The following is a 20,165-nucleotide window of genomic DNA, read 5'->3' on the forward strand; positions in this document are numbered from 1 at the left end:
ACATTTTCCTCTTGGCTAGCTACAGCAACATTTGCAAATGCTCTGAAGTATTTGTTGGCCCTTAAATATGTCATGTGCATGGACAACAGGAATTAGCACTTTCTGTATTCATCCAAAATATAGGATTAGTTTCAGCCATCTTTTATACTCTTGGGGAAATCTTCCTTGAAGTGACAATAATTTAACCTCATTTTTCATTTTCTTTTGAGCCTCTACACTCTTATCACTGAAAGCCAATAGCTTATGTTATGTTTTCTTCTCTTGGTTACGGCACTCTTCAGAGTAGGCTATCTCATGTATGTATGTGTGACAACCTCCAAATCTCAGAGTCTTAAAACAAATTTTATTTCTTGCTCATTTTACATTTCCACCACAAGGTCTTCGGGAGGTTTTGTCCTGCTTTATCCTCACTCTGAGACCCATGCTGACTGAGCATCCACCACCCTGAACATCGTAAACGCTCCTGGCATCAGCTCTTGAAACATTTGTCTTGAAGTAATATTGCCACAGCTTGTATTTTACCTGCCAAAGCCTGTTCCATGGTCACACCCAACTTAAAGGGAAAGGGCAGCCCAATACTGCCATGTGCCAGGGAGAAGCAGAACCATGTGGCAAGCAGCCTTAGTGACAACCACACTTTAATTGACTTTGACCCCCAGTGTTTGTTTAAAGTTTGGACTGAATGCCCCGTCTCCTTCCTTAGCTTCAACTCCTATTTGGGCTATTCTTATGATTTATGTTAATGACCTTTTCCTTGCTGGAAAATGTTTCCATGTAATTGCAATAAGGAATTATTGCATGATGCTGTTATGTAAGAGAAGTCTGGGTAAAGATTTTTTAAAACAGTGAAGTCAGAGGTGAAAGGAAAATTAGAAAGAGGACTGAAGAAAAGCAAAGGGAAAGGGTGATAGTAAAGAAGACATAGAGAAAAAAGGAATTAGAAAGAGGAAAGGGAATGAAAAGAAGGAAAAGGAAAGAAAGAGAAAAGGCTTTGAGAAGAGGAAATGTTGAAAGGAAAGAAAGCCAGTGGGAAATGAATACTGAGAGCAAAACTTGCACATTTCAACATGCTTAGAACTCCCTGGGAAAAAAAGGTATGAAAACCTATAAGACATTATTTAAATCTTATGATGTTGTGCCCCAGGGCTGAAACCAAGTCCTGGGCTCATCATCTCCAGTTCCCTGCTGACTTAAAGAGAAAAAAATATTTTTTAAAGTGGCAATAGAACAAAAGTTCTGAATCTCAAAGCAACTAATGAAAACACACACATAAACTCTTCAGATTTCTCCTCTTCCCTAGGGCTCATTTTTTCTTAGAAGGAAAAAAATGTGAGAACCCAGCTGAGATCTGAATTTTCTCCCCAACTCTACAGAAAAAGAGGTAGAACATTGCTGGCCCCAAACTTCAAATACTAGGAGACCAAAATGACACTTCAATAAGAGGAAGAATTCTTGAATATATTTTTTTGGTTGCAGGGTTTTCTTCTCTGTTCATAAGCTCTTTATCCCTCTGATGGGTAGCTTTTTACATGTGTGTGTGTGTGTGTGTGTGTGTGTGTGTGTGTGAGTGAGAGAGAGAGAGAGAGAGAGAGACAGAGAGAGAGAAAGAGAGGAGAGACAGAGACAGACAGACAGAGAAAGAGAGAAACTGAGGGAAATAGTGGGGTCTGGAGCCTGCTCAGAGAAACCAAAACCAACTAAGCCATAGTGGGTGTACACCATGGAATCAGCACTGTCACAAACACAAATCAGGATGGTTCATTTGTTTTCCAGAGAGTTAGTTGCTGTATTATCAGCACACCCCTGGAAGAGACAGACTATAAGATAAAAAGAAAGAAGTTTTAAAAAAGAGCATATCTGAAGAAAGAGAAACGAGGGAGAGGAAATCTAAGGAGGAAAAAGAGAAATGAGTAGATTTAGATTTGGAAGAAGAATTTAAAAGTTGAGATTTCCTAAATTCTACCCCATTTAAGCCTTTCTTTTTGTAAGTAAAGAGTTTTTGTTTGGTCTGAAAGTTTCGGATTCTTCATATTTTTTTAACCTGTAAATCAAAATAAATAAATAAAAACATGCCTTCATGAGAAGCAGACCCAGCCTTCTGCTACTCCAGTGAGTCTCCAAGGGTGATAATTAGGCAAATCCTCTCTGCTCTGGATACATGTTCCTGGCCTGAGTTTTGGAAGCATTACTTTTTTCCACCTGAAAGACAAGCAGATTGCCCACTCAGTCTGCTTTCAGAAACAGTGGAGCACAAATTCAGTGATGTTCATAAAGCCCCATGGAAGTTTCTATTCTTTAAGGATTTGATCTCTGTATTTAAAATGCAAAATCTCTGACTCATTAACACTTTAAACATTTACATCTAAGTTTGAATAATCAGCTGATTTTTCTTTTTAGATGGGGAAGAAAGATGATGGAAACATCCAAGCGCGAAATGTGCTCCTTTTATTTTCTTTCCCTTCTTATCCCATTCAGATACCCCTGCTTATAAATATCAAGGGATAACAAAAGAGGAAATACATACAAACCTATAGGAAGGGGTTCGTTTTAGTATTCAAATTAAAAGAGTGAAAAAGAAATTGTAGGTTCCTGCTTTGTTTTGTTCTATTTTGTTTTTTCTTCAAACAGGCTGGGGAAATTTATCAAGGCAGAGATTAGGGGTGAAGAGTAGACAGCCCTCTCAAGGATGTGTATGTTTAACCAACTCTCTCCTGATGGGGGCTCATTGAAATTCTAGTCCGCAGGTAGAAACCCCCTATATAAGAAAGAGCAGAGTGAAGAAGCCTGAAAATTCCTACAGCTGGAGCTAGAAGACTTACCGGGTTCCCAAACACCCAGGTTCTCTCTTCACAGGCATACACTCCAGGACCTAGTTGCTAAATTGGCCTGTGTTTCCAGACTAAGAGGGGAGCACAAAGGAGGCCCAGAACGCTGTAGCTGGCCATTTGGATAGAACAAACGGATCAGCACCCGTGACCATGGACTCAAATGAGAGGATATCAGATCTTCAAACCAGAGAAAGCTCCTGTCTGGTTCTAAGATTCCTCCCTTACAAAATGAACTTACCCCAAATCTCAGTTTAGCCCTCCTGTTTAAATTTGGGTATTACTCCCAAAATGTCTGTGGTAAGAGCCACAGCTTTTGGGTTGCAGTAACTTAGAATCACTTAGAACCTTAAAGGGCCAATTTCTTTGCTTATAGGCTGGGTAGGTAAGAATCAGACCAAAACAAAAACAAACAAACAAAAAAGGGTAGATTTTATATCTTGCCCTCTTCACCTATATCAATGTTTAATGACTTGCATATACTTTTTTACAGTTTCTTTCCTGTCTTATTTTTACTGCAGAAGCATAGTGCTCATGCTTTCTTTGTAATTGTTTGGAGAGGTGCAGGGAATTCGCTATATACATGGTTTCGTTTTGTCTTGTTTTTTTGGTGAGTGTATTTGGAGGAGGTGGTAACTCACCAGCAAAGCCTAGTATAATAGCGGACTATAATAATACTAAGCAATCGAACCTGAACCTTTGCTCCTGGCATGCTATTTGGATTGCTTTGGTAGTCTCTTGATAATTTGGAGCTGCCGCCCTCTACATCTCCACTGCCCCCCCACACACACACACCCTTCCAGTCTCGCCTTTTATCACCTCCTTCCATTTGGACGCATGCTTGCAGACATGTTTTCTTCTCTCAGTCGTTTGCAAAGGCCTCCTTCCGCCCCCATTCCATAATCAAAGCCCTTGTTCCCAACTATTCTATGTTTCCCCTGAAACTTCCTGGAGTACAATTCTCTCCTTAGAACTAATTGGCTATCTGTATATCCTGCCTTGAACTACAATTTAATTCTGTCTCTAGGTAGGTCTGTTCTCCTTCCCAATTTATATTATGAGGACCTTAGAAACGTACAGCACATCTTCATCTTTGGTTCTTAGCACAGCTCTGTGTATATAGGTGGTTTGTAAGGAGCATTTGACGAAAGAATGAAGGAAAGAATCAATTCATTTCTCAGATGATTGAGTCTTGAGTGGCAGAGGGTTACTATTTCAATGATATGATTATTGTCTTTCCCACAGTCTTTTGTGGAGAGAGTATACAATCTCCGTGTGGTTGGGGAAGTATTTCTCCCACGTGATTACTTACTTTGAGTGGATTTTACATCAGTTCTTTAGGTTTTCTGCTCAGATTAGAGCAAATTCAATTGGCACCTTGATTTACACATCTAGTATGCTCTTCTTTAGTGCTGGATATTCTGTATACAAAGAAGAGTGTGAAAAATCTATGCCCTCAACAAAGTCATGTTGTCATGTGGAGGATAGGAAATAAATGATTGCAGTAGGACAAACAGGCATGTAAACAAGCTGTTGGGAGCAGAAACAGGGCACTCTTTAGGGTATGATTTAGAAAGGGAGAGACTCAGAGATGAAGGGATAATTATTTTACATTCTTTCCTTACATGTAAATGACCTAAATATATAATAAATATATTACTTAATGAAGGAGCTAAAATTCTGTAGTCTTGACTGGTGGTTATATAACTTTCATTTTCAAATATGTAGCCCAATGTGTGAAAGTGAAAGTAAGAGTACCCTGATTAGGAGGAAGGGACTTATTCCCCCTTCCTTCCTCTTTTTAGCCTTGGCCCTGGAAAAGGATCTAGAAACACACTTTAAAAACCATTCATAGGGACGCCTGGGTGGCTCGGTCGGTTGGGCATCTGAATTCGGCTCAGGTCATAATCTCATGGTCTGTGAGTTCCAGCCCCGCATCCGGCTCTGTGCTGACAGCTCAGAGCCTGGAGCCCGCTTTAGATTCTGTGTCTCCCTCTCTTGCTCTGTTCCTCCCCTGTTCATGCTTTCTGTCTCTCTCTCAAGAATAAATAAAACATTGAAACAATTTTTAAACAAATAAATAATAAAAACCATTCATCAAAGACTTAAGAATAGACATTTAAAATTCTATTAAATCATAAAGACTGACTAGTTGAAATTAGAGCATGTCCATGTAATAATGAAATATATCACTTGAAAAATAAAATCCTCCTCTCAGTTATTATGAATTTAGAAAATTAATAAAATATATGGAGAAAATCTCTTTGATCATTAGGAAATAGAGGGATGAATCTCATAATCCCAAGAGATGATATAAAGTAAATAGTGAGTGTATAATTACTTTGTATAAGGTATTTGCAGATAATAATAGTAAAATGGATCATCAAGGAACAGCTCCATAATAACAGTCCTCCAAACATTGAATCTGATGCCAAGAATAACAATCATTTTCCGAAACATGGGTATGACAGAGTCATAGTCCACGACTCAATGAACCATGTGGCCAACTTAGACACATTTTCTATGTTTCTGATTGCTTGGAAATTGAGAAATTAATATTACCATGGGTAAAACATGGTCACAGTTTTTTACCCAAAACGGATATTTTCCTTTTCTGCATGACATGAATTTTAAATGAAGTTGCCTTTTCCTGTTGAACAGAGTCAATCAGAATATGTGCATGTGTAAGTCACACATTAGTTTCAGTTCTTGTCCTCCCAAATCCCCTCTGGGTCCTTTTCCAAGTCCCAGTTGTATTGGGTGTGTGCACAGTTCATGAGGTTCTAAAGAAATGAGAGTTAGCTGTGTCTTTTCTTGAAACTGAAATTAGTTATATTCATCAGAAGGTAGCGTGTGTTTGAGATTTTGCCCCATTATCCTGTGATTAATAACTCATGGAAAAAGGCATCAAGATCTCAGTCTGAAACTGAAAATTACTAGAACAACTGCCTGTTTTATATTCTCCTGTCGTGTGGGGTTAAAAACAATAACAACCTATATGGACTCTCGAAAAAAGAAACGGAATAACTGAGAAGAGCATTGTTCTCTGTAGTACAAAGAGCCCAAAGGCTTAGGAAGTGAAAGGACTTAGACTTTTTTTTCTGTTTTGTTTGTTTTTGTGTTTTTCCCTTTGGGCCATCTGCAAGTGAACCAGTCTAAATTGGTTTAATCAATCAATAGGAATTTGCAATTCTATACTAAGTGCAATGAGAGATAGGAAAAGACTGTAAAATTCGAAGAGGTATTCTGTGAAATTGAGGCATACAAGAGGCAGGCTCCAACTGATCCTTTGATCCAGCCCTTAGACATTTCCTGAAGGGCTGAATACCAGACATGTCCCCCTTTCCAATACTCCTCCAACATTAACTACCAGAGAGGAAAGATTATACTCCTAGTTAGTAATTATATTATGGATCTTTAAAATTATAGGGCTAAGCAATAAAGGTCCATGAGTCATCTATAATATGAAAAAAAAAAAAAAAAGCTTTTTTTTCAGTAACTGAGGAAAAGCTGCTCAAATGTCATGTTTCTTTGCCTTGTGTAAAATCACATCAACTCACTGGTATAGGAGAGGAAAAATGTTTTCTCTACCCTTCTAGGTTCTTTTGGCTATTCAATTAATTAAGTTGACATGAGACGTATTAACAGGAGAAAAACAAATTTAATCACATATATACAGGAGCCCCATCAGAAAATGTGAGTCCCAAAGTCAAGTGGGTTCAGTTGAGGCTGAGCTAAGGAGTGGAATAGTGGCCTAGGGCTTTAAAGGGGAGGAAGGCAATTCAATACAGACCAATTCACAGGGCAATAAAAAGAACAAATGTTTGATAATTAGATGTTTGCCCTGCCATATCGATGGGTCACTCAGAGATAAAATTTATCTCTGATAATAGCTCTTATTCTGGGAAAGACCCCCAGTTTAGTTTCTTTAGGTAGTTAAGGGAGGGGCAGAAGTCTCCCTTGAGCCTGCAGAGACTCAATTGTTTTCAGTTCAAAATAGTCCACATAACAAAGTGGCACGTTTTTTGCAGAGACCTGTTCCAAATCCCTTCAGTGAGATACGGCCTTGAATTGGATAATAACATTTCAATTTAAAAAGGTCATCTTATCCCAGCAAGTATGTGAACTCCACCAGAGGCAGGACAATGCCTTCCACTTTGGATTTCCCACTGTCCTAGGCACAGTGTTTTTGTTTTTGTTTTTGTTTTTGTTTTCAGAGAAAGTCAATGTCAAATGCCTGTGAGAGTTTTACAGAGAAAAACTGAAAGGGTGAAATAGGGTCTGGAAATTAGAATAAAACACCCAACTAAGCCCACATGTATTGTGTACTTTTATTATCAACGATTGCTTTAGACTCTGTGGGCCACTTTTATCTGAAAAAGAGGTGGTGAAAGCAGTGTTTTTATATTCCTTCCAATACATGTTTACTTGAAAAATTCTTTTAAAAATTAGACTTAAAAGGGCACCTGGGTGGCTCAGTCATTTAAGCATATGACTTTAGCTCAGGTCATGATCTCCTGTTGGTGGGTTCAAGCCCTACATTGGGCTCTCTTTTGTCAGCGCAGAGCCTGCTTCAGATTCTCTGTCTCCCTCCATCTCTGTCCCTCCCCTGCTCATGTGCTCTGTCTCTCCTCTCTCAAAAACAAACAGACATTTAAAAAATTAGCCTGAAATAAAAATCCATGTTTTGAAAGTTTAAGAATTTTAGTAATCAAACCATTTTTATCTGGACTTTCAGACCAAAAACCTTTGAAGAGCTACCTCGGTACATTGTGTATTGTAGACATTGATTTTGTTAATTTCCTCCTTTGGAACAGACCTGGTTGCTTTATTGTTGTTGTCTTTTTATTTTATTATTCTATTATTGGCTAAATCATCAGAGAAATTCTGTGAGTGCATGAGAGAACTAAAGATGTATTCAGTTTAATCAAAGTCTAAATAGCTTGGAAGTCTATGAAAATACATACATACATACACACACACACACTTAAGATTTTATGTAGAATTATTCATATATGCAGGATGCCTTGTGAGGTATCTTTGAGTAGTGAAAAGAGGAACCAACCTTTGGAAGTTCTATTGTCTCATTCCAGTGCTTATATTCACTGGTCTTGTGACCTTGGACAACATCTCTCTCTGGGATCCTCACCTATATATTAGGAGAGATAGGAGACCAGTGGGCTACATAGCTAATCATACCCACACCATTTTTTAGTGTAAGTGTATATATACCTATATGAATGATACAGGTTTCTGAAATCAGACTTATGGAGAACAGATTTTGACTGAATATACTATTGTTACCTGACTTTAATGCAGAATCCTAGCTTTGCTATTTATTTTCATATCGCTTCCTTCAAAACTAGAAAAATAACCTTTTTTTTCCCTTTGACTCTTGGCATGACTGCTGGCGACAACCCATCGCTGAAGTGCTTGAGTAAATAGAGAATAGGAGATTTCTTAAACAAGTGAATTATTTAAATCTGCATATGCAATGAGACTTGTTAGGCAAAATTTCTGCTCAGTAAGACCCCCAGGCTCTTAAGAAGATATTTGATATGTAATTTCCTAAACTGCTTACTGTAGTTTTTGCATCTTATTGTTTATTTTGCACGAAACTGTATTGTCAGTAGGAAGGTTCCCAGAGAGAGTTTTGATTGAAATATGCTTGGATGAGCATTAGGCTTTATTTTTGTGTGTGTGTGCACGTAATAATATTAAATCTTCAAGTTATTGCAAGTTGGATATTTGCCAAGATTTGAATCAAAATGGTTCCTTTTCTTTGTGTTTTCATTATGTTTAGTTCCTATAAATAATGCACATTTTCTCCTTAGTTAAGCAAAAAAGATGTAAGAGGAAATGAAATGTATTTAATTAGTAAGCACAAACATTTCTAACACATACCTGCTCTGTATCTGAGGTAAGCAAGGGTCCCCTAATTTCCTTTGTCCTTACAGCTTCAGTCTCGTTTGTCTCTGACTTTACCTTTCAAGTCTATGGCTTCTGGCCTCAACGTCAACTCACTTTGGGTTGTATAAGCAAAAGAGAGCCCGTGTATATAGACCACATGTATTCGAGTCAATAGGTTAGCAGGTACCAAGCATGGGCCAGGCATCCAGAACTGTCTTTGTCACCATAATGAAGCCAAAAGACATATGACTCTTCTCTTCCTGTTATAGTGAGTAGAAAAGGTTTTCACACGTGAGACCAGTTTTCGAATACAACTGGCCAATAACAGTTATAAAACCAATCATACATAAGGTGAGAGATCAACTAGACAACTGGCAATACACACTCATAAACACACACACACACACACACACACACACACACAAGCACACAGAATATGCTTCTAAAACATAAGAACTCATTTACGCAAAATGAAATATTTCAAATATCCTGAATTTTTCTTCTCAACTTTTTTTCTCCTCTCTTCTTTGATGTATAACCTTTCTCTCTATATCTCTGTCTCTGTTTCTTTGTGCTTTTCTCTCGGTCTCTTCTTTTTCTTCACTTAGGATATTTTTCAAAAGCCACAGTTTCTTAAGATTGCAACTAGTCTGGTGACTTTTTCTACCCAGTTTCTTGATAAGAACTAAAAGTTAGATGATTTCTTGTGTATCCTACAAAAAGCTAATATGTTTAAAAAATAAAAAAAATAAATAAATAAAAAGCCCCTGGTGAGATTAATGTTCCAGCAGGCCTTGAACTTGCCTTAAAACTTGGAGCCTACTGTTCCAAGTTTGCATGGAAAGTACCAGGAAGAGGAGAGAGTAAAGGAGTTTAATTTCAAGTCAAGCTCAGTTTTAGTATTTTCAGCTTCTCTGTTCTGTGGTAGTTTCTCTATATGTCTCCCTTTTATTCTATAATCCATAGCTCATAGCAAAAAGTGTAGGCACTAACTAGTCTGTGATTTGTCAGGTTTCTTAGTCTTGATCCAACCCGCCCCTACAATAGAATATACATTCTTTGGGAAAGGGAAGAACTGTGACCCATTTGGGTAATGACTAGGCCACATTTAGGAGCCTACTAAAAACTCATATTATCTGAGTGATTGAGTTGTTAGTTCGCTAATGTCCTAATTATGAAGGTTTTTATGATACAAGTAATATAGGAACAAATATACTAAGCCAGAGATGCTTCATACTGTGCTCTAGAGTCCTAAATAGACAACTAATTTCTGAAGGAAAAGGAAGCTCCCTTTTCCCTCCCCCTCTCTGTTCTTTTTCCATATTTGTCACATGATGGCTTCTTTGCTCCTCCACCAGGAAGAAATGAAAAGTGATAACTGTCTTCATTTCATCATGGACCTCCAAGCCCCTTACGGTTGCATCTCCTTTCTGGGAGTAGGTCGGTTTTCTAGATGACTTTCAGTAAGAAAAAGATACTTAAACAGAAAACTGTTTCTACTCTGGAGGGACTGGAGACTTTTAAAAATCATTTGAAGCAAAGTATATGACTCAGTTTGTTGTTGGGATGAAATTACTAATGCACAGAATGAACTGTGACTTAAATTGAATATTGCGCTGATTAGGTTTATGTTTGGGCCGTTCTTGATAAGGCTCTTCTCCATTACCCTGGTAATTGAACGCTGGCTCCAGTAATAAAGATGCAAGTTTGGGGGCGCCTGGTGGCTCAGTCTGTTGAGCATCTGACTTTGACTCAGGTCATGATTTCACAGTTTGTGAGTTCGAGCCCCTCATTGGGCTCTGTGCTGACAGCTCAGAGCCTAGAGCCTGCTTTGGATTCTGTGTCTCTCTCTTTCTGCTCCTCCATTGCTGACACTTTCTCTCTCTATATATATATTAAAAATAAATAAAACATTTAAAAAATTTAAGATGCAAGTCTGTTGTTATCCAACAAGAAGCTAGGAGGAAATTAAGTGTTTGGCAAAAATGATGTACCTTAGAAACTCCAGGTCTTACATCTTGGGGGTCAGCCTGATTTCTCAGGCTTGGGAATCCATGGTAACTTCTTATGTGTTTTACTTCCAGTGTGAGTTTTAAGACTGCTCGAGTGAGCTGTTCCAATGTTCTCATCTCCCGATCCCTCATTACTTTGAGCCAAAGATTTATTGTTCGGTACTTTGGAGGGTGTTGCTTGTATGCAATTATGCTGGCTTAATTGTAGTTCATTCTTCCCCATATATTGTTGTGTGACCTCGTGCTCACTTTATTGTGGGCTCTTGCTGTCAGGCCTAATCCCTGGAAAGATGTAAGTACATCAGAATTCATTACAAAAAGAAAGGAAAACACAAGTTGGGGTGGAAAAAAGCTCGCAAACGGGGAGGCAGCTTAACCTGCTGCTACTGCCTTTACAGACAGAAAAATAAAAACCCTGGGTAAAATGGTCCCCAGTGCAGCCCTAATCCAGGTCTGTGACCCAGTAGTCACCAGTGTAAAGTTCGATCATGGAAAAGACTGAAGTTAAGCTAGAACTAAGCTAGAAAAAATGGTAATGCTTGTGTCTTCCTGCAGTCTCTCATCCTTTTCTGCTCTTTTGTTCCTGAACTTCCTTTCACACCATCCGCATTTGCCCTTTGTCTCATTACACCCCACCAGCTGCCACTGCCATCTCCTGGCTCTGCAAGCTTTTATTCAAGCCCTTTCTCCATGACATCAAAATCTGATTTCAGGAAAGCATCAGAAACTCGTTCACTCTTTGGTGATTACCTGAATCCACAATATAGAGTAGATCCCCAGTGGAGCTGCCAGAGGGGTCAGCGTTTCTTAAACCTGAACATGAATTAGAATCACCTAGAGGGCTTGTGGAAACGCATATTGTTGGGCTCCAATCCCAGGGTCCCTCATTCAGCATTCATGAGACAGGGATTGAGAATTTGCATTTCTACCAAATTCTGAAGCAATACTGATGCCATTGCTCTGGGGGCCACACTTTGAGAACTGCTGAACCAGTGATCTATCTGCTATCTTCAGATATTAGCCTAACCCACACACAAACTCCAGTGGGAGCACAGTGACCTCACAGAAGAGCTTCTGTCAAGCCTGGTTTTCCCTGGCTCCCTTGCTTACAGTAAAGTTGTGAGCTTGGCAGGTGGGAGGATGCTCTCTGATAACGTAATTCACAACCTTGAACTGACTTCAAAATTTTTTCTAATGTTTATTTATTCTTGAGAGAGAGACAGACAGAGAGAGAGAGAGCATGAGCAGGGGAGGGGGAGAGAGAGAGAGAGAGAGAGAGAGAGAAAGAGAGAGAGAGAGACAGAGACAGAATCTGAAGCAGGCTCCAGGCTCTGAGCTGTCAGCACAGAGCCCGACGGGGGCCTCGAACTCATGAACTGTGAGATGGTGACCTGAACTGAAGCTGGACGCTTAACCGACTGAGCCGCCCAGGCACACTGAACTGACTTCTAGAAGTTTCCTGCTCTTCCTGGAAATATGTGTGTCTCCAAAAGAAGTGACAGCACTGGGTCCTGATATAGGAAAATAATGAATGGCTTGGGGTACAATTTAGTGACAGAAGAAGATGCGAGATATTTCTAGGCAGAGAAGACCTGACAGACGCCCTTCCCATCCTGACCTTGAGCTGCCGTATAGCAACACCTGGACTTTTGAGGCTCTTATAACCCACTGCCCTATCACAGAGGAGAATAGACACACACCTCCATGCTCCAGGAAAGGACTGGGGTATCTTGGGAAATTGTGCTGTTTAAAGTGTTACGTGATTGTCTCCCAGATAGATAGATAATACTTTTTTAAAAAAATACAACTAATGTTTTGAATTTTTTACCATTGCATCACACTGCATTCCATAGTGTGTTTTCCTACTAGCAATCTCTTATAGTTTTGAAGCTTAGATTTACTCCTTCTAACCTATGTGGATGTGTTCTTTCTGCATTTGCATGACTAAGTGGCTTCCCTGACTCCTCAAGCTTTTGTGTGTATCTGTACTTACCTTCTCCCTTCAGGGTTAATGTTTGTGCCGTTTCTTCCATCATTTCGGGTATAGTCAACTTATTTTGGTCCACTGGAGTTGTCCATTTTGTTGTTAGAGTGTCAGTGTTCCTGGACATGTAATCAAGATAAAGGGAAACTGATGACATAGAGCATTGTGATCTGATTTCAGAGGAGACTGAGGCCTTGATATCTTCATCCTTCAAACTTATGTTTCTTACCTAGTATCTGGAATTGCAGTGTGCCATTCATAGCTTCTATTGGCAAATAAAGAAGAAAGACTAGCTTTTTAGTGTTTGGCATGTAGAAGGTGTTCATTACATGACTGAATAATACGTAAATGAGTGGATTTATTTATCCCAAGGCTTTCATTCAAAAGAAATTGCTTGGTGTTCTTAGACTGCTGGTACCTAAAGGGGGTTTCACTCACATGTCAATGTGATGAAGGTTCTAATAGTTGGTTTTGATATGCAATGGTTCCTTGAGGGGTATCCAAAGTAGGAGGAGTGGGAAAAGACAGGGACTCAAAAGGTACACTTTCAGATCTCAGAGTTTGCCCTCAGGCTTACCTCTCCAGTGGTCCCCAGCTGTCATGATCTTGCTCTGGTTTCTGCCTTCTCTAACTTGAACCTGAATCTATGCCAGTTAGCCCTCTAGCACCTGTATATGGTTGCTGAAAATATAATCACCAAAAACTGATTAAATGTTAAATAGAAATTATAAATGTGAAATTTCATAGCATAGCATCTGATCCAGAAGTCAGCACTCAATACACACTTGATTCATTTGAATAAAGTCACGGCCCCCAGGGATTGTTGCAAATCCAGTTTTTCCCTGGTTTTGTGTTTGTTAATAGTCCTAGTTCCAATCTAATTTATGATCTCCTCGGAGGAAATTCCCAGGATTGCACCCAGAAATGGGATTCAGGTAAAATAGGAGGGCTGGGGAGGTGGAGGCATAAAGCTAACTTAACCACGCAGAAGGCTGTCAGACCTCACGGAGGGACAAATGAAAAGCAGGTATAGATTCTGTGCTAGGCTCATTAACAGGGTGTGGGGCTGTGGGAACCCCTGCCTCAACTTCAAGAGGCTGAATAGATGACACATACCTTGTATCATCGTTCAATACTAAAGAAAAGCTCTTTTATGCCCCTTCTTATCTCATTCCTCTGTCTGCTTCTCACCCAGTACGTCATTGTACAAGCTCAAGTCCCACTCAGACTCATTACTTTAAATATCAAGAGAGTAATTCTACTCTTCCCTTGTCTCCTGCTCTAAGGTGTCTGACTCCAATGTTTCTATACCACAACCAACTTTATTCTTCTCTCAAATGGATCCTGCTCCTTTTCTCCTCTTTAGTTTACCAGTACCAGCTCAGGTATTCCCCCTCACATAATGTTTCACAACATAACACATCCACTTGCATTTTATTGTTTTCTCCTTTATCTGTTAAAACTCTTTCCCAGTTAGTATGGTGTATTTTCTCTCTTTATTTCCTTCCTCATTAGATTTTTTATTCTCACCTTCATTATTGCAATCATGATTCAAACAGTGGGATAATCATTGTTTGAAATTTTAGTGGTTAGTGACATACCTGTTTTAAGGCAAGAACATCATATAATTTGAAGTGGCAATTAGGAATAATCAAGAACCACTGCCAATAACATATAAATCCTTGAAAATATTCCTAATTCCCTTCAAAACATCTGTAAAATCTCTACCTACCTTTTCATTCTCCCCTAATTAAAAAAGCTTGTCTCAGTATTAGCTTAAAATATAGACAATATATTCTTTGAATTTTAGCACTTTTTTTTGTTTGTTTTATTGAATTAGTAGCATTGTAAAGGTGTTTCGTTTTATAGTATACAAATTTACTTTACAGTGTTTCATTTTGAACATATAGCCTAAGGAGTTAAATAGGCATTGGAATACTCTCCCAGAAATCTCAATCGCTATAATATTGTCCCACTGGAGAAATCTAAAAGATTTTCAAACAACTGATTTATAAAGAAATTTTTGGAAAATAATCTATTAACAGTTGGAGTCCACTGAGCAGATAAGACTACTTTTCTTGATATCTCTTTTGCCCTGAATTGATTGCTGAAAGATTTTTTTTTCTTAAAAATAAGATTATATTTTATGGTATAGATATATTAATGATTTTTGACAAGTTGAGCATTAAAAATACAATAAAAGCAAATAAATTGAGCATGAAATGTCTTTTGACTTCTTAGTTGCAGAAGATAAACGTATAGTTGGAAGTTCTTGTGCACCTAGAAACAGAAGAAAAATTCAGCATGAGCAATGGGTATTCAAATGCACTGAGGAAAACTGAAGGCAGGTTTTGAAACTTAATGAACAAGCTATTTCAGAATAAATAATAGGGTACCTGTGTCTTCAAATGAAGTCCTCAGAATAGCTACATAAATACTGTTCACCAAATAGTTCCCTACCACTTTGAGTTTAGATATTGCCACAAAACTTGTTTCATCTAATAAAATAAAAACATTTCTGGGTGGAAGTTTTAAGGGCTAGTAAGCAGTTCAACACATTCTCTTTTCCTCAGGTGAAGTGAATGGTAACATTTCTGCGTTGGTCCTAGAGAGGAGTATCTAACTGACCTATTTGTATGTTTTGTCAAGTAGAATATCAACTTTGGAGGTTTGCCTGTTACTGCAATGGAAACTAACCTATCTTGACTAACAAAAATGTTCACTTAGAATATAGATTTGATGGCCATATGCCAAACCTCTTGAATCAGTATCTGGATCTGGTAAAGCCTAGAATTCTCAATTTTTAGCAAAATCTACAAATGTTAGGCTTCCTACATTTTTAGAACTATTGATGTATGGAGCTGTTAGGCTTTTGCATTTTTTTTTAATCCATACAAAATGTATGTTAGGTTCAAGTGGTGAAAATCTTACATCTTCGACCCAGGACTTTGGCTTCCATCTTCAGGACAATAGAGTGACTGCATAAAATTGCGTAAAAGACATTTGTGTTCATGAGGTACCGCAGAATAGAGTTTAAGTACAAAAATAAAGCAAAAAAAAAAAAAAAAACCAAAAACAAAAACAAAAAACATAATTTGAAGTTGTTGCCAAAATTCAAGGTAGAATGTCACTAGGGTAGATTTTTTTGTTTTTTTAATGTTTATTTAGTTTTAAGAGAGAGAGTGCACATGAGAGGGGCAGAGAGAGAGGGAGACACAGATGTGAAACAGGTTTTACACTGTCAGTGCATAGCCCGATGTGAGACTTGAACCCACCAACCGAACTGTTAGATCATCACCTGAGCTGAAGTGGAAAGCTTAACAGACTGAGCCACCCAGGAACCTGGTTAGGATAGGTGTTTTAACTCATTTCTTGATTATGAGGCTTTGAACACAGAAGAGTGGCCTCATATATATGCATATATATTGGAGGGTGTATGATGTGGAGGGGATAATTTACTTGGGAATTAGACTGAAAAGTTAATGTATAAGTTGGAAAAAAAAAACAAAACATCTCATAAAGTGAAATCTATTATTGGAACCCAAGACCTTGGATACTCAGAAGTACTGGATTATCTTTTTTTTTTTTTTTAACTTTCTTTTAAGGCTGAGGATTTTATTTCGTTAGGATAATAAAGGCCAAGTTGCTGGGATAAATAAAAGTGTAGATAGATGAAAGAGAGAGAGAGAGAGAGGGAGGAAGGGAGGGAGATAGATAAAGGTATCTTGTTTTATATGTTTCTATACCTTGGGTTTTCCAAGTATATAGAAGGAAATTAATGGAAATAATTGTAAAACTAGCATTCCACTGTATCCATAATGCACACTAAGCATAACTGTGCATAGCTTATTATAAATCTCTTCCTTCTTTCTAAACTCTCTTCCCTGATATTCTATCCAGTTAGGATGAAGCTAACTCACTCTGTATCTCATTTATACTACCTCTTTAACATTAACATTTAACTCAGGCTTGGCCAATTAAGGTGTTCCATTTCCTTTCCATAATGATGGGTTTAAAATGGACATAGAACCTACATGGTATCACCATGAGTCATGCTCATGACTTTACTAAAAGCCATCAAAAGAGAGGAATCTTCTTCACTACAGTGTTGATGATGTTCCTTTCTTCCTAATGTGGTTACTTTCTTTGCTGCATTACACACTCTGTTCCAGTGGAAAGGAGAGGAGAAAGAAAGGAGGGGGATGCCTGGGTGGCTCAGCCAGTTCAGCATCTGACTCTTCATTTCCTCTCAGGTCATGATCTCACACTTTGCGAGTTGGCTAGTTAGAGCCCCATGTCAGGCTCCACACTGATGGTGTAGAGCCTGCTTGGGATTCTCTCTGTCCTTCTCTCTGGCCCTCCCGCTCTATCTCTTAAAATGAACATCATAAAAATAAAATAAAATTAAAATTATAAGATAAAAATATGAAGTTTGAGAGGAAAATCCAAAACAGGGAGGACTTGCATCCTGCCTCCTATTTCAGATTGGTGGAAGAGACTGATTCACACAGTGCTTCGAACCAACACTGGAACAAGATGGAACAGGAAGTAGCACAATGGAAGAACATCTCTGGCAAAAGGGAGTTGACCCAAGACTGCACGTGTTTATACCCCCAGACTCTGTATAATGTGGAGTAAACTATGGTGAGTGAGACAGCCAACAGTCTTGGGAATTGAGAGCCAACAGCTTTGGTCAAGCAGACAAGGAACATGCCAAGACCAATGAAGATAGCGTGTAAACCAGCCACCACTCTCCATAAGGGTTCATGAGCTTTCCCTATAACCCGTCACCATTTAGGGTACGAGAAAATAGATGGGCCAATTTCTGAGCGGAGAGAATTGTTTGAATCTCAAATGTGATTGCGTGTTTTCTGAAACATCTTGAAATGCTCTAAAATAGTCTAGTGTAAAGTGGCAGAGACTGTGTTTTGTTTTGTTAATTGAATATAGTTGACACACAATGTTAACATTAGTTTCAGGTGTACAACATAGTGATTCAACATCTCTATACATTATGCTATGCTCACCACAAGTGTAGCCACCATCTGTCACCATACAACACTATTGTAATGTCATTGACTAAAGACTGTATTATGTTTAATAGGTGGTGGGAAGAGGCGCCACCTTTAGCATTAATGGAAACTCCAGAACAAAACCAGAGCATCTATACATGCAACATACTTTTGTTTCTTTGCATCTCTGAGAGTATGTAATGCCTAACTCCACAGATATAGCCTAGTATGCTAGTGACTTTCTTTGCTATCATGTAGGAATATTGTCTGAGAATGAAGAACACAGAGAGGAAAAATGATCAAGGGATAGAGAAAATAGACTGAATCCCAATGACATCTTTGCCATACTGAGGGTGTAGCTGCCATTGGACTGCTCACATTCATGAAATAACCCATTCATCTTTTTACCCCAAGCAAGTGTGAAATGTATTGCAACTTATTATAAAGGCAGTGTAACTCTTCACTAGCTGGGTAACCTCAGCACATTATTTCCCTTTTTGAGACTCAGTTTTCTTATCTGTGGAAACACCTCACAGTATTTTTAACATGATAATTTAAACAAGATAATTGATGCAAATAACTTAGCATATTACCTCACTTGATTTATAGTGGTTTTATTATTATTGATACTTCTTAGTCATTTACCAAGATACATTTTCTAAAAGCTATAACATCCCTTGGAAATAACGTAACTTTTAGAAATACCTATTGTTTATTTTTCTACTCTAAAATTGGTTGATAAAAATCTGGCTAAAATGCTATTTTCCCCCCATGTTTTAGGTCAAAAAAACATCTGGTTACCATTCCTGGGATGATTCCTCTTGGCTAAAAAGGACATTCCTGCCTTCTTGAAGGCTCAATGTTTGTCCATATCACTGAAATCTGAAGTGTAGAAAAAAAAACAGTTTAAAATATTTTTTTTTTGGCTTCTCACTGCAGTAAAACATAATTTGGCTGAAATAATGAGATTCAATTGCTCATAAGCTTAAACAATGACAGTTGGGTGGTATTTGTTGTCAAGTCTCCTGTTTCAGAGGCAAGCTTTGCTATTGACTCATTTTGATACATTTTCTAGAGATTAAGAATTTGGGAAAGGGGGCTAAGAAAAAAATTACCAAAGCAGTACACTGAATTCTTATCAAGTGCAAACTCTTGTACGTTAAATTCTGATTTCTTTTTTAAGTGCTTCTCAACCTTAATTTACTGACACCAGCTATCAAATATTTTTTGTATCATTTCTTTTCCAGTTATCCAGGTCCCAGACTCAAATATTTTGATCGGCATAAATTCCAATTAAGTCTGATTATGTTTCTTTGGAAGAGTTAATTAAATTATTCCTTTTAGTGTTCTGGAAGGAAAATGCCAAGCCATGTGGGTTGCAAATGACCTTTAGAACACTTAGAGATTTGCATGCATGTGACACGCGGGTTTACTGACATTCCCCATCCCTGCTCTCTTTGAAACATAGAAAGAGCAAGTAGATTTCACTTGAGAGACACTTCTAAGTGAGGAAAGATCATTTTCATCATCTCCAGTCTCCTTTTGTGAACCCATTTCTATATATTTTTTTAAGTTTCATTTACTTGTTTTGAGAGAGAGAGAGCATGAGCAGGGGAGGGGCAAAGGGAGGGAGAAAGAGAATCCCAAGCAGGTTCCATGGTGTCAGCAAAGAGCCCAATGCAGGGCTGGAACTCACGAACCGTGAGACCACGACCTGAACAGAAATCAAGAGTCGGACACTTAACCAACTGAGCCACCCTTGGCACCCCCCCCATTTCTATTTTTTTTTTTATTTTTTTCAACGTTTTTTATTTATTTTTGGGACAGAGAGAGACAGAGCATGAACGGGGGAGGGGCAGAGAGAGAGGGAGACACAGAATCGGAAACAGGCTCCAGGCTCTGAGCTGTCAGCCCAGAGCCGGACGCGGGGCTCGAACCCACGGACCACGAGATCGTGACCTGGCTGAAGTCGGACGCTTAACCGACTGCGCCACCCAGGCGCCCTTCTATATTTTTTAATGTCCTGATAATCTTGTCACGTATCAGTCATTCTTCTATTTGTCACATCTTGTTACTTTATAGCCATTCTGGTTTTAAAGGCAGAATTGAGAATCCTTTCTGTAGTATCTTTCTAGGGGGGAAGAAAAACAAAAGCTGTAACTTTGGGTAGATAAATAAGGCTTAAGAATCAAATAATTATTTATGGCAGACAAACAAGGTAGACCCTGCTTTGGTTTCTTATTGATGTTTATGGGCATCTGTGGAAGTGGTGGTTAGTGGTAGGTGAGATTTTACTTTAGGAAAATGCTGGCCTTCGTAGGCAAAAGAACTGAACATGTTTCCAGGGAGGTGGAGAGAGTGAGCAACATCCCTTCTACCCACTTCCACTGTCACTGTGATTCCTGACGTTGGCCCTTGCAGA

The 20,165-nt window shown here is 38.6% G+C and overlaps 1 long non-coding RNA gene across 1 annotated transcript; it reads right to left on the reverse strand.

The window, feature by feature from the left end:
* Positions 1–2,057: 2,057 nt before the first annotated feature.
* LOC113602248 (uncharacterized) lies at positions 2,058–19,558 on the reverse strand. The gene is made up of 3 exons (XR_008291941.1): positions 18,545–19,558; positions 12,741–15,011; positions 2,058–2,199 (listed from the first exon to the last, which is right to left on the reverse strand). It is a non-coding gene; the product is annotated as an uncharacterized LOC113602248 (long non-coding RNA).
* Positions 19,559–20,165: the final 607 nt, after the last annotated feature.

This window comes from Acinonyx jubatus, chromosome D3, assembly GCF_027475565.1.
Source record: "Acinonyx jubatus isolate Ajub_Pintada_27869175 chromosome D3, VMU_Ajub_asm_v1.0, whole genome shotgun sequence".
NCBI classification, from domain to species: domain Eukaryota; kingdom Metazoa; phylum Chordata; class Mammalia; order Carnivora; family Felidae; genus Acinonyx; species Acinonyx jubatus.